Raw genomic sequence first — 13,695 nt, 5'->3', positions numbered from 1 at the left:
AAATCGTAACAGTTTGGTCCGTTGTTGGTCCAGGCTGTTCGTATGTATTATTGTGTTAATTGTTTTGTTTACAAATAAACCACCGGTAACACATACCAATTCCAATCTGGTCGTGTCGTGTCCCTTTGGTCCAACTAGCCCAGTGTTTCTCAAACTTTTTCATACCAAGGACCTTAACCAATACAAAAACACTCGCGGACCACCTAACTCCACAAATATCCAAAAACACATAGTTTTTCTAGAACAGATTACAAATCGCCTGAAAATGGTACAAACAGGCGGCAACATGTGTGACGAAGGTGTTGCACTGGGCTATATCATGCAATCGAAAGTAAAGCTTGCTCCATTGCGGAGATATTCCTGCGAGAGTGTGGAAAACTTAAATTAACTTATTTATTTAAAATGTGAAATGTTACCAATATACTCACGGACCACTAGGGGGCGCTCACGGACCACCAGTGGTCCGCGGACCACACTTTGAGAAGCACTGCCCTAGCCCAATAGGGAACGTAACAGGCGGCAATATACTTCCAACAAGCAACATTTCAATCCATTTTGCATTTATAAATACAAGGTACCACCTCCGTAACAATTGCTGAGGCGTATGTTTTATACAAATAACATCAATGCATCTATTGGTGCAGCGGAAGCGTGCTGGGCCCATAACCCAGAGGTCAATGGATCGAAACCATCCTCTGCTAGTCTTTTTCAGCCGTGAAGCGCCTACAATGAAGATGTTTTGTCACAAAATCTAAACTTGTTTGTTGTGAAAAGACATGAAATCCTCCAAATAAATTACAATTTATTTGATAAATGTCTCAGTAAACACATCCCACTGCTCAAACATATTCTCCTCTTATTAGATGTAGACTGCTCCAATAGTAATACCATGAGTAATACACACGCACTTTTTGCCCCTCCCACTTCTGAAATGAATCCGGCACCGCTGGTGGGAGTTCAATGTGCCATAAATCAAAATCAGAGACTGAGTTCTGAAAAGAAAAAGTTTGCAAGACATAATGGATGTGGTAAGATAACAATGATAATACTGACAAGCTAATGTCCTAAGATAGAATGTAGTTAAATGTGCTTTAAGGAAACAGGGCTGCACCAACGTTTCCATTGATGGTTTCCAGACTGTTTTTGGCGACAAGGATTTCATCGAGAGCTTCCCCATTTCTTCAACATGATCCTGAGTCTTCAGAGGGTCTCTGTGCTGTGGAGGACATCATGTCTTATTCCTGTGTCTACAAGGATGATTATGGCACATTGTTTACTTTGAAGGTCACCTATTATGCAAAATGCACTTTTTAATGTATTTTATACATAAATGTGTCCCCGGTGTGTAAAGAGACTCACAAAGTGTCAGAAAATACAACCCTCTCTCTTTTCCTCCGAACCCACATCTCTAAAAATGGGAGTACAACGGAGCTGATCCAGATTTGCTGTGGTCATGACGACGACATTACTAAAATGTGGGCTGGCTTTACGTTGAACTCCTAGCAACGTTCCGCCCACGGCCCAACCTATTGTCCAATATCAGAAGCGTTGCTCTATCAGAAACAATGCACGACGTGTTTTGGAAGTAATGTGGCCTGTGTTTACATTAGCAAGCATCGCTAACACACAGAGCTAATGCTGTAGCTACTGGAGAGAATATGTGTAAAGAAGCCGAATCTAAAAGGTACTCACCTTGTGGTAAACCTGCCAGAGAGAAAGCGTTTGAGCTCCATACTGTTTCAGAAATAATCCTTGATGTGATTTGGAACATGATATGGTGTTTAATCACGGCAGCATTTAGCTGAGTTTCTGCTGGTAGACAGCCTTCTCTTCACAGTAGAGATGGGCGAGTCCTGATTCATCCGGATTATTAACCCGGATCCTAGAAATGAGCTGGTCGTGACGAGTCTCCCCTCTCCATTAACCCGAGTCCTTTGAGTCCTACACCTGGTGTGACGTACAAATTAAAACTATAAATTGCGTCACTTGCTACTCTCCTTATAACATGTAAAATAACATTACAATTTAGCCCAGTCCATCTGCCTACCCTTTAGCAAGTAGGATAGCTTCCAGAAGTTATCGTTTGGCTCAGGGGAGGGGACGCGGATCAGTGAAACTTCCTGCAGACTCATGGGGACTCAGAGGAGCCGTAATAGCATAGCAGATCCAGAGATCCATACTCGTCATGTGCACGAGCATGTGCACGAGCATAGCCGCGGCCGGTGTCAGTACCAGATATGTTCGGGGTACCAGATATGTTCGGGTGTATTTCCGTCGTATCCGTCATCCGTCATATCCGTCATATACTCACCTCCCTCTGCTCCCAGCGCTCTGCTGCCACACACCGGCCGTCTGTGGAACTGCAGCCGGAGGAACTCGGGACAGCTTGTTATGTGTGAGGTGCTATGGTGGGGTCCCATGTACTTGTGCACATAAATAATGTTTATAATTATTTACAATTAAAAAATATATATATTCTGCGTTACTTTAGCCAACACTTTTATAAGGCCACTAGATTAGATAATTACGAAATGTGTAGATAGAATACATATATTTCAGGTTCTTATTTTGTCATTATGTTTAATGTTTTATTTACCTTTTAGTATTGTTATATAGTATATGAACTTTGGAGAGGAGTTGGGAGACACACGACACATCAAATCACATCTACAGATCAAGGCGAAGCGAATGGAAGTACTCCCATACTCTATATACTAGCGTGAAAATGTTTGTGAAAACGTGTGCAAAGTCTCCGAAAATCCTAAAAATAAGCTCATATTTGAATTCCCCATTAAAAAAAACACATCATTCAGTAAAAACAAGGCCCCACTGATCATCTACTCTCTGAGACGATTCCAGGGATGTCTGGCTTGAGTTTCGACCACCAGGGAAAGTGGACAAAAGTGCCCGAGATCAGCCTCTTAATTTACCCAGGGCCTAGTGCTTGGTTTTGGGCATGAAAATTCAGGAAACTCCCCTGAGTATTTTATTAAATATCTGAACTTTGGATAGGAGTTGGGGGACACACGACACATCAAATCACATCTACAGATCAAGACGAAGCTAGTGGAAGTACTCCTAGCGTGTGAAAATGTTTGTGAAAAATGTGTGCAAAGTCTCCTAAAACGGAGCAGTGGCTGTGATGCTAGCTTTGCGGCTAGCGGTTAGTTGTTATTGTTTGAAGTAGTTGCTATGGAAACAACATGACGGAGAAAAAATTAATATCTTCTACATATAATAACGGACAAAGTAAAGAATGAAGTGTAGGCTATGCCTGTTTGAAGTTGTTGCTAAGGAAACAACATGACGGAGAAAAAGTATAATCTTCTACATATAATAACGGACAAAGTAAAGAATGAAGTGTCGGCTATGTTTAAATGTTCGGAATTTGACCGTGGTGGCCCTCTTGAGTTGCCGTAAAATATGACGAATATGACGGAAGACGGATGCGACGGAAATACACCCGAACATATCTGGTAGCCCGAACATATCTGGTACTGACACCGGGAAGACATTTTACTTAGGGGTGTGGCCAAAAGTGGGGAGAGATTAACAGTAACATGTTGCAGCCCCTCCTCCAGCTCCCGCGGCTATATTATGCGCGAGTCAACAGCAGACTCAGAGATTCACAAATCCTGACTCACTGTGCAAAACACAGCAGACTCGTGCGGACTCAGAGCCGTAACCATATAGCAGCAGATCCAGAGATCCAGCAGACTCGTCGTCATGCAGGAGTCAACAGCAGACTGAGATTCGCAAAATCGCAAAATGACCCTTTTTTTTGTGATCAACATGTTTTATTAAAGCAAAATACACTGTGTAGCGGAGGTTAATATAACTTCAGTTTAATATGCTCGTGAAATGCAACAAGTTTTCGGTTTCACCGGTAGGATTTCTACGGTCTTGGTGATGCTGACTCATATGACTCAAATGACTCGTATGATCCGGATCTCTTCAATGACTGACTCAGAAGACCCTGAGTCCGTAAAAGGATCCGGATTTGCCATCTCTACTTCACAGAGCTCACTGCTTGCATGCAGACCCAAAGGGGCGTGGCCAGCAGCAGTTCCAAAGGGGCATGGCCAGCCGCAGTTCGGTTACATTTAAAGGACCAGACCCAGAATCAGCACTTTTGTAACATATATTAAATATATTACATATTACATATTACTTTAAAAAAAAGCAATATATTACACTACTTCGTTACTCTCTACATAAAGTAACTCGTTACTTTACTCGCAGGGCCGGCCCGCCCCTCCCTACAGGCAGATCACGCAGCTGCGGCGCACCTACAGTGTAAGCGCGCCACAGTTTTGCCTCTGCGAGACTCCACTTGCACCCCCAATTACTATTGCATTAAGGAAGACATAACACAAGTCTTTCTTTTTATATGCTCTTTCATAAAATAGGCTACCAGCCACACAACAAGCTAACAGTCTGTGAAACGTCAAGACACTAATTAATGAAATCAGTTCAAGACGCATTATTCTTATTCTTATCATTCTTTATGAGCGCAGTAACGGTAAGGTATCTAATTACTTATTTATTAAGTAGGCCTATTCCATAAACATGATGGTCAAACTAAAGTAGAGACATGGCAGAGTTCCTATAATGAAGCGGGACATTGAACTGTTCACCCATGAGAGGGCGATCAAGAAAAGAGAGCGAGCGACCCCATTGAGGGAGTTTACAGATGAAAAGACACAGAAAGACAGAAGCACAATAACAACAAGTCGGCTATATTTAGGTGTTTTTTTGTAAATAACCGCCGGTATCAAGAGGAAGTAAAATCACCTGGTTTGTCCCTTATACCCTAACTGCCATGAGAGAACTCAAAATCAAGTTTCCAAAATCCGACACTGAGGTGGTCTTAATGCACCGGCAGATGACAGCGCTGACAACGTCTGTTTCCCGCAGCGAGACGCTACAATACTTATTGTGGGCTTATCATGTTGATTCGGCCACAACAGAAAAAAGAAAAATAAACTCTCGATCTCTCCAGAGGGGCAGGTCAGCCATAAAGGCCAAACGGGCCGTTGCCCGGGCAACATTAGCCCGTACCTGTGCACCTCCCTGCAGCAGTGGATAACAGCTTCTGGCCTGGACACAGTTTGCACCTCACCGTCACATTCCTGTCTATTCTTCGGACGAACTCAAAATAATGGGCATACCTCCACCCAGGGCCGCCCCTGGCCAACTTGGGGCCCCAAGCGACATTGTGAGATGAGGCCCCCCCCCCCAACCGACAGGAGTGAAACAAATTTTTTTTGGAAACAAAGTAGGCTACTTTGCAAATATAATTCCTGTTTATTATTATTATCAACACTTTTTTATGCAGTGAGGTAAATGGTTGTGCATGTATGTCATTCAGTATGCGTTTACAGGTGAATACGTCTGCATTTCCTGCCAAATACTAGCCTCAAAAAGATTAAAATATAATTAATGCAAATAAACAACTTCTACTAATAATAATAATCATAATCAATTCAATAATATAAATACTATATTATTTTATTATAATATAGTTGTATAGTCAAGACAAAACATGCTTATGACATGCTCAAAAACTGATATTTCTTAAATCTGTATTCAAATGTAGTTCCCTCTGTCAGCAATGTATCAACAACTACACACATTTCTATCAGTACAGTATTTCTCTGTGTTGTGGTTGACATGATGATGACTGTTAGGAGTTAAGGGGAGAGGCTGAGCATCACCATGAAATGTGCAAATTGACATAAAAATGAATATAAGGGCGAAAAATGCTCCATGTTTTTTAGGCTGTAAACTTTAACTGTTATGTAAGCCAACTAGACAGACAGTGTATCACTCTTCCTCCTGCACATTAGCAGATAAAAGGCATCACATACTTGAATGAATGTTAAATAAAGAATGCTGGAAATAACTGCATCTCCATTAGCCTATATGCTCTGCAGAGACTGCCTTCTTCATGTCCTGAATTGCAGCTGATGTTTTAATATGGCAATTGGCAATTTGACTTATACAACATTTGCAAGTTGTACATTTGACTCATACAATAACCCACCTTCGAGTGATGCTCTAGTTTCTTCATGTTTTGTTTTTTTCCCCTCTTGCTTGCGCCGGACTGAAACGGTCTTTTCAGCGACATCTCTTCACCTGCATTAGTGGCCGTATCAAAGCCGTGATTGGTCAGATGTCGATTCATTGCAACGGTGTCGGGTTACAGACGTGCTCCCCGTGTCACCTCTCACTCTCGCGTGTCAGCCGGGGGTGCGCGGAGAACTGAGCGGAGAACTGCGCACAGCAGCTGAGGCCCTCTGGGCGGGGCCCCCTGCACAAGGCGGGGCCCCATGCAGCCTGCGTGATTGGCCTGTAGGGAGGGGCGGCCCTGCCTCCACCCCTCGAAAGTTATCGCTGACTCAGCCATGTTTATGCAGCACTGCACGTGGAGATGTGGACGCGCAAATCGCGCAGATTACGTAGCCTACATATATAAACCTGCGGCGGAAACGCCTCTTGTCCGTCAGTGTGATTATGACTAATTTAATAAAAGTAACGAAGTAACACGTGTCGGGGAAATGTTAGTAGCCTAACTGTAGTGTGATTACTGAATTATAAAAGGCGTTACACTACTCCGTTACCGACAAAAGTAATATTATTACAGTAATAATAATAATGCATTTTATTTATATAGCGCTTTTCACAACTCAAAGACGCTTTACAGTATGAGGGAGGGTAGACAAACAAGAACAGGCAAACAAGTAGACCTAAGTATAGTAAAATACAAAATAAATACAAAATAAATAAAAAGGCTGTCAAGAGGAAGTTGATTGAGAGGGGGGGGGGGGCTTATGGCTAGACAGAGTTGAAAAGATGTGTTTTGAGGCGGGACTGAAAGACTGTGAGGGACTTATGGCGCGTTTCCACTGCAGGTCTCGCTCGGCCTCGCTCGGTTTGGTTAGGCCTTATTAGGCCCCGCTCACTTTAATGCTGCGTTTCCATTACAGTTTAGGAACTGGGGCAGTTACTATAGTAACGCAGTGTAGGCGGAGCCGTGACGTCATCTTCAATGAGAGCCCCAGAAAAACAACACAGCCGTTAGCTCTTAGCACTCGGAGCTCACAGCTCTTCATATCTGTTCAGAAACTTGACAAAAGTTAAACAAGTACAAACCACAGACTGCCTGTGTCATGGCGAATACAGTCGCTGGTTTATTTATGTCTGTATAGGCCGTTGTTGTGAGTGTGGACGGTCGGAGCATATATAACGTTAGCTTAGCCAAGCTACATTTAGAAAACACGCATTTTAAAAGGGTTTTTCGCCTGCCGTCTGTCTGCAGACTTGTCAAAGCATTAATTCATGGTTTTTACTAACCGGTATCAGTATGTTGTTACTTCGGCATCATTTTGAAACGTGTATTACAATTAATTCACGGTCAAATATGTTCATCTTGTTGTAGTTGTAGCCCCCTTGCCAGCGATTCTCTCTCTAGTTTAGCATACTCAGCCCGACTCAGCCTGGTTGTTCCTGGCCCTAGAACCACGATTTAGTCGGGCCAGAAAAAAGGTGAAAAAGTAGCCCCGGGCCAAAACTAGGCCAAGTGGAAACGCAACCAAAAACGGGCCCCGCACGGCTCGGCACGCTTAAAGCGAGCTACCCGCTGCAGTGGAAACGCGCCATTAGAGTCACGGAGATCTTGGGGGAGGGAATTCCAGAGCCTAGGAGCTGCCACTGAGAAGGCTCTGTCCCCAAAGCTGCAGAGTGTGGATGTGGGAATGGATAGGAGTCCGGCTGCGGTGGATCTGAGGGACCGTGGGGGTTGATAAGGAGTGAGAAGGTTTGTGAGATAAGGGGGGGCCAGATGGTGGAGTGCTTTGTAGGTGAGGACCAGAATTTTGTCTGTTGAGGGATGTAGTGCTGATGCCGTAAAGAAGTGAGTTGCAGTAGTCGAGGCGGGAGGAAATGAAGGCATGGATTAGTTGTTCGGCTGCGAGGCGGGTGAGAGAGGGTAGGATTTTTGCAATATTGCGGAGGTAGAAAAATGAGGTTTTGACTGTTTGGCGGATGTGAGGTTCGAGGGAGAGGGTGGGGTCAAAGATTACGCCAAGGTTGCGTGCCTGATTGGAGGGGGAAACAATGGTGCCGTCGATGTAACACCCAACTCTGGGTATGAGGCATGCTAAAATGGGTGATCTGTTTGGTATTTTGAGCAAAACACTTCAGAGACATGTTTTGTTTAGATGTATATGTATGTATGGCCTTATACTATTTTGTTCAAATATAGCATAATAGGTGAGCTTTAAATCATGTCTATACATATGTATTTACTTTATTCGAATATGGCACAACTGTCCTAAACCAAATTTCAGCATGGGATTAATAATGTTTTTGTTTTTTTATTGGCATTTTAAGAAAATATTCACAAAGCATACATAATAAAAATAAACCAGCCTGTCCTCCTACAAAAAACGACCATATAGGCCGATTGTTCATGCCCTTATTACGACCCAGAGACACGTTTTAAAGTGTATGTTGTTTCTTACACGACCACTAGAGGTGCTCTAGTGGTCGTGTAAGAAACAACATGCTCCCGGCCCGTTCATTGCAAACGCTCCGGAGGGACGTTTATTCACAAATAACCCTCTCTGGAAAATCCTAAATTGTGGAATAGCTTGGCCATTAAAATGCTTTTTGATTCGATTTCTGGCGAGAAGCGTATATTGTACTCTTAGAATCCACGTCGGGTCGATGTGTAGGATCTATAGTTTGATAGATATTAGGAAGAAGATTTGAGGTCTCGCCAGGATAACGTGTATATGCAGCTTCCATGTAAAGTTAGCGTGGGTGAAAACAGTTTTTCCGGTCTCGAAGTTTTCATAATAAAACCGGATATATTCCCCTCACTGTCAAATGATTACACAGTGATATCTGCATTACTCATCCACTAGAAAACATCAGTTTATCCTTGTTGATTACACAATATTGATTGGTTTAAATTGTGTACAATGCTTTTGTGTTTTTAACCTTCGATTCAGAGAAACAAATCCAATTGAAAACATATAATTAATAAATGGGTGAATTAATATACCCACATGACACCTAAGGTCAGAAGAGCTTTATTTAACAGCTGGTCTTATGTCTGTGACCCCGCCTGTTGTTCATTGATAAGCCTGAAACATGCACTTGTCAAGGTTCAGAGGCACATTTTGCAAATATGGCAGTAGCCATCGATCATCTTAAAATAAGATAAGATATACTTTATTAATCCCAAGTTGGGAAATGTTTTTGCAGCATACTACTTTGTTCTACTCCACCACAATTCAGAGTTACTTTGCAGATTATGATTAATGATGTGAAATATAAACAACCCTTAAATCAGACTTTAGTTACACCGGAGTCAAATTCAGGGAAGGTGATTGTCAAGTGCCAAAATAAACTATGCAATATATTGGATGTTAAGTACTTTGTCAGACTTCATATTTATCTGTGGATAACCCCAACGTTTTTTTCTTATTCAAAAGAAGACCTTAACTTAAAGTATTCTTTAATGTTTAAATAAAGCCTTATTAGTTTGTCTGTTTTGCACATCCTCCTGTTAATATCTTTTAACGTCCTGCACTAAACTGTTTTATTGTAGAAATCACTACAGTATCTTCTTGATCTTTTCTATTCTATATTTCTATCATGCCTTCTACTTTCCCCCAATTTTGTATGTAGGCTACTCTTAATATTTAAATGTTTTCATCAAATAAAACGTATTCAACAACAAAATTCAATAACGTGCTTTAACCACGAGGCAGTGCGGGTTAAAAAACCAGTGGTGTAGTTAATAAAACATAATAATATCAAACATACAGTGGCGAGCCGTGACTTTTATACCTAGGCCCTCTGACCCCCCCCCTTCCCTCGAAAGAAAAGAAGAGATATTACGTCACAGCGTATACTTCAGCGGAATATCAAAAGAGCGGCCCGGGATGCAAAACGCATCAATGACAGCGACCCTCTACCACACAAAACAACACCATTTATATAAACACCTATCATGACAGGGCACCCACAGCCAAGTAACAATTACAAATGAATTTAGTCGGCACAGCGGCCCACATTGAAAATGATTTAGGCCTACCTTTGATGATCAAATCACTTAAACACAAAGTCCATCCTCCTGTCCTTTTGGATGAAGCACTTGCAGGTCATTCAGCTGATCCTTTACCACTCCAGTTTATCATTGTCGGCTAACCATAGAGAGGCTAACTCAATCTTGAAAATGACTCGGTTAATAATTTCGCAACGATGTCCTCACTATCACTGACATGAGCCATCATGAACGAACTTATGCTAATCATAAATCTATCCATCATAAATCTATCGATTAGATTTATGATTCGAAAATAATAAAAGTAGGGTAGACATGTGGATATTATCCTGCTGAACAAAACGTGCATTTATCTAACAGGTTCGTTTTCCACAGACCTTATTTCAAGCTATTTTCCAAAATCCTATGGAGAAATCCCACTGCTTTCTGTCGAGGGAATCCGAGCGAAGCTTACTTCCGGGTTTTAGGATGCACTGCACCTCTTGCATAGAGAGGCGAAGTCACGCCCATCTACTTCCGGTCCATGGGACCCCGGAAGTGAAAAATTATACATTGAATTCAATGGAGAGAGAAAACGTATCTTTTGATCCCGTTTGAATTGTGCCACGAACTACACATATGATGTTTGTCAATCTTAAACAATAATTTCCATGTAAAAAAAGTCACAGTTTGTTGTAAAACTGTTGAGATATAAGACTATGAAAAATACGCAACTAGAATGACTACAAATCCCAAATCCCATTCTGGGTCGCGTAAGTGATGTCATAGGCGATAATGCTCCAAGACTGGTTGCGACTCGCAATTAAAGTAAAGAAGAAGAAGAAGAAGATCTCATAACTGATTTATTCCCTCCAATAAATATAAGAGATTGCTCCAATAAATTCACTTTTACAAGATGCCTGTGTGCTTTGTACCAGGTTGTAATCACAAAAGTGATCATACCACTTGCTCGTTCTATCGCTTTCCGTCTGATGAAAGGACCAGGAGTCGTTGGACCAAACATATCGGGTAATATACATGTTTTGCATGGAACATAGTCAAGTTAGCTACCTAGCTAGTAGCGAGCACGTTAGTTAGCATCACATTACTTAGCCTTGTCATTTGTATTAGCCTTAACATGAAGTAAACCAACATGTTAAACAGTAAGAGCAGTCATGATGGTAAGTATTTTGTGAAACATTTGAAGAGTAGCCTATCGCCCCCTCCACCAGGTGCTAAGGGGGCGGGAGGTAAGCTAACGGCACATTAGCATCGGCGATCTTTTCTACTTAATGCTATCTTCACAAATGGTTAACATTGAACATTACAAGATCAGGCAGTTCAGGGAGAGTGGCAGGCAGGCAGGCAGGCAGGCAGGCAGGCAGGCAGGCAGGCAGGCAGGCAGGCAGGCAGGCAGGCAGGCAGGCAGGCAGGCAGGCAGGCAGGCAGGCAGGCAGGCAGGCAGGCAGGCAGCTTTGCATGACATTCTTCTGGACGTGTTTCATTGTGATGATAGTGAGGGTGAGTCAATCTGTTTGTTGGAAAGACAGTAGTTGAGTGATTACTGAGAGAAAATTATTAAAAGAGATAATTATTCAAAGTGTTGTTACTTTAAAGTGTTGTTAATGACCTTTTTCTCTTTTATTTTCTTTACATCACCTGTAACTGCTGAGACCCTGAGGAACATGCACACTGGACTGACCTGCTCTGGCAACCTGATTTCCACTGTACGTAATAGTATTTGGTTATGGTATATTATTTATATACATCAAAGGCACAATGCACCCCCCAGAGACACACATGTATTGAGTGTGATATGTTGCATAGGTCATGTGAAATCATCTTTACATACTAGAAAACTGTAGGAGCGGCAACTTGTTTTGAAATTGAATTTTTAATATCCGATAATAAAGTTGATCTGTTTTCTTTATTCTTCTCTCTTCCCAGCTCCATCCATCACCATTCTCTGTTCCTGCAGGTCCTGCTTGCTAATCAATGCTCATATTTTTTACACAATTACAAATAAAGTCAATGTATTGTATGACATGAAGTTGTGCTTCATTCTGAGTCAATAATAAATTCATTCTGCCTTCAACTGCACAATGATTGTGGACTGCACCGACATCCATGTAGCTGCCCCCCAGTAAGATGAACCAAGCAGAGGGTCACCATCATGCCCAAGGACATCCAGCTGGCCCGCCGCATCCGCGGAGAGAGGGCTTAGACTGACCTGAGACCAGCACACCCAAACACAACGGCTCTATTAAGAGCCACCTACAGTTTCAAAGAGTTGCAATCCTACGTTATTATAATGATTAAACTGGTTCATGTATCACTTAGTTTACTGAACCGTGATGAATGAAATAAATTAGTGAGGTAGTGGTTTACTGAAGTTACAAAGACATTAATATATGAGTAACAGGTCAGTGTAAACACAAGCTTCTGTCAATTATGGATCATTCAAACTATTTATATAAAAATATGTAATAAAGTTCTAAAACAAGTATTCGGTATATTCCTTGATAGCTTTTGGAGAAGGTTGTTTTTAAGTTTACTAAAATCTATCGTTTCAACTGTTTCACTTTATAAAAAGGGAACAGGTGAGTAGAGCATCATTGAGTTTCTTATTCTGTCAGTAAATTATCCAAATGAATGTTTTTCATTATTTTAGTCAACCCTAAACAAATTGATTGTACCTTTTAATAATGACCTTACATGGTCGCCAAAGTTAAATTAACTTCAGAAAATCAAATCTGTTCTGAGAAAAAACTAATAAATGTTTAAAGATAGGAACTTGCCATCTCACTGAAAAACAGTCCGTAGAGATTTAAAGGCGTAGTTGTAGTTCAGTCCAATGTTTCATTTGACAACAGTCAACTATTTTCATAAAGAATATATATATTTTTCAAAGTTAACTTTATTGTCAATCTTACTCAGTTTGTGTTTATAGACAGAGAGATCAAAAAGACATTTCCAACAATCCCAAATACGAAAATTTTAATTATACAATTTACAGAGATGTATACAAATATATATATATCCTATATACACCATCATGTATAATGATGGTGTATGATGTAGAAGGAAGTGTGGTAGATAACAAGTAAATATAGAGTTACATACAGATCCATGTAACAGCAAAAGATGGAATAACTAAGAAGCACGCAGTATAATAATAATTACATGCAACAATTAAATAACTGCTCAGCATCTCCACCACAATCCCAATCTGCTGTGTCCTGTTTTCCTCCCCTCTGCATAACACCCCATCACACATACCAAACACAACGCAGAGTCCGAGGGTGTTAAGAGTATGTTTATTTAAATGTCCTCCTCCCTACTGGCCAACACAGGGAGCATATGCTGGGTGTAGAAGTTCTCCAGGAGGAGGAGATTTCCATGCCATGCAGGGTCTTTGGGGATGGGGATGATGATCGCCTCCTTCGTGGTCCACACAACAAAGTAGCAGAGACTCCGGTCTGTGATGTGCAGCTGCCCTTGGACCTGGTGCCAGTATGGGTGATTCTCCTTGAGAATATGTGACCCACCCTCCTCACAGAGACAGAAGGATGGTAACTGGACTGCCTCCGCGATGGTCATGTTCCTCTGGCTGTGTGGACACTTCACCTCCAGCAGGG

The sequence above is a fragment of the Gymnodraco acuticeps genome, unplaced genomic scaffold, assembly GCF_902827175.1.
Source record: "Gymnodraco acuticeps unplaced genomic scaffold, fGymAcu1.1, whole genome shotgun sequence".
NCBI lineage: Eukaryota > Metazoa > Chordata > Actinopteri > Perciformes > Bathydraconidae > Gymnodraco > Gymnodraco acuticeps.
Note: the sequence above shows the minus strand (reverse complement) of the source record.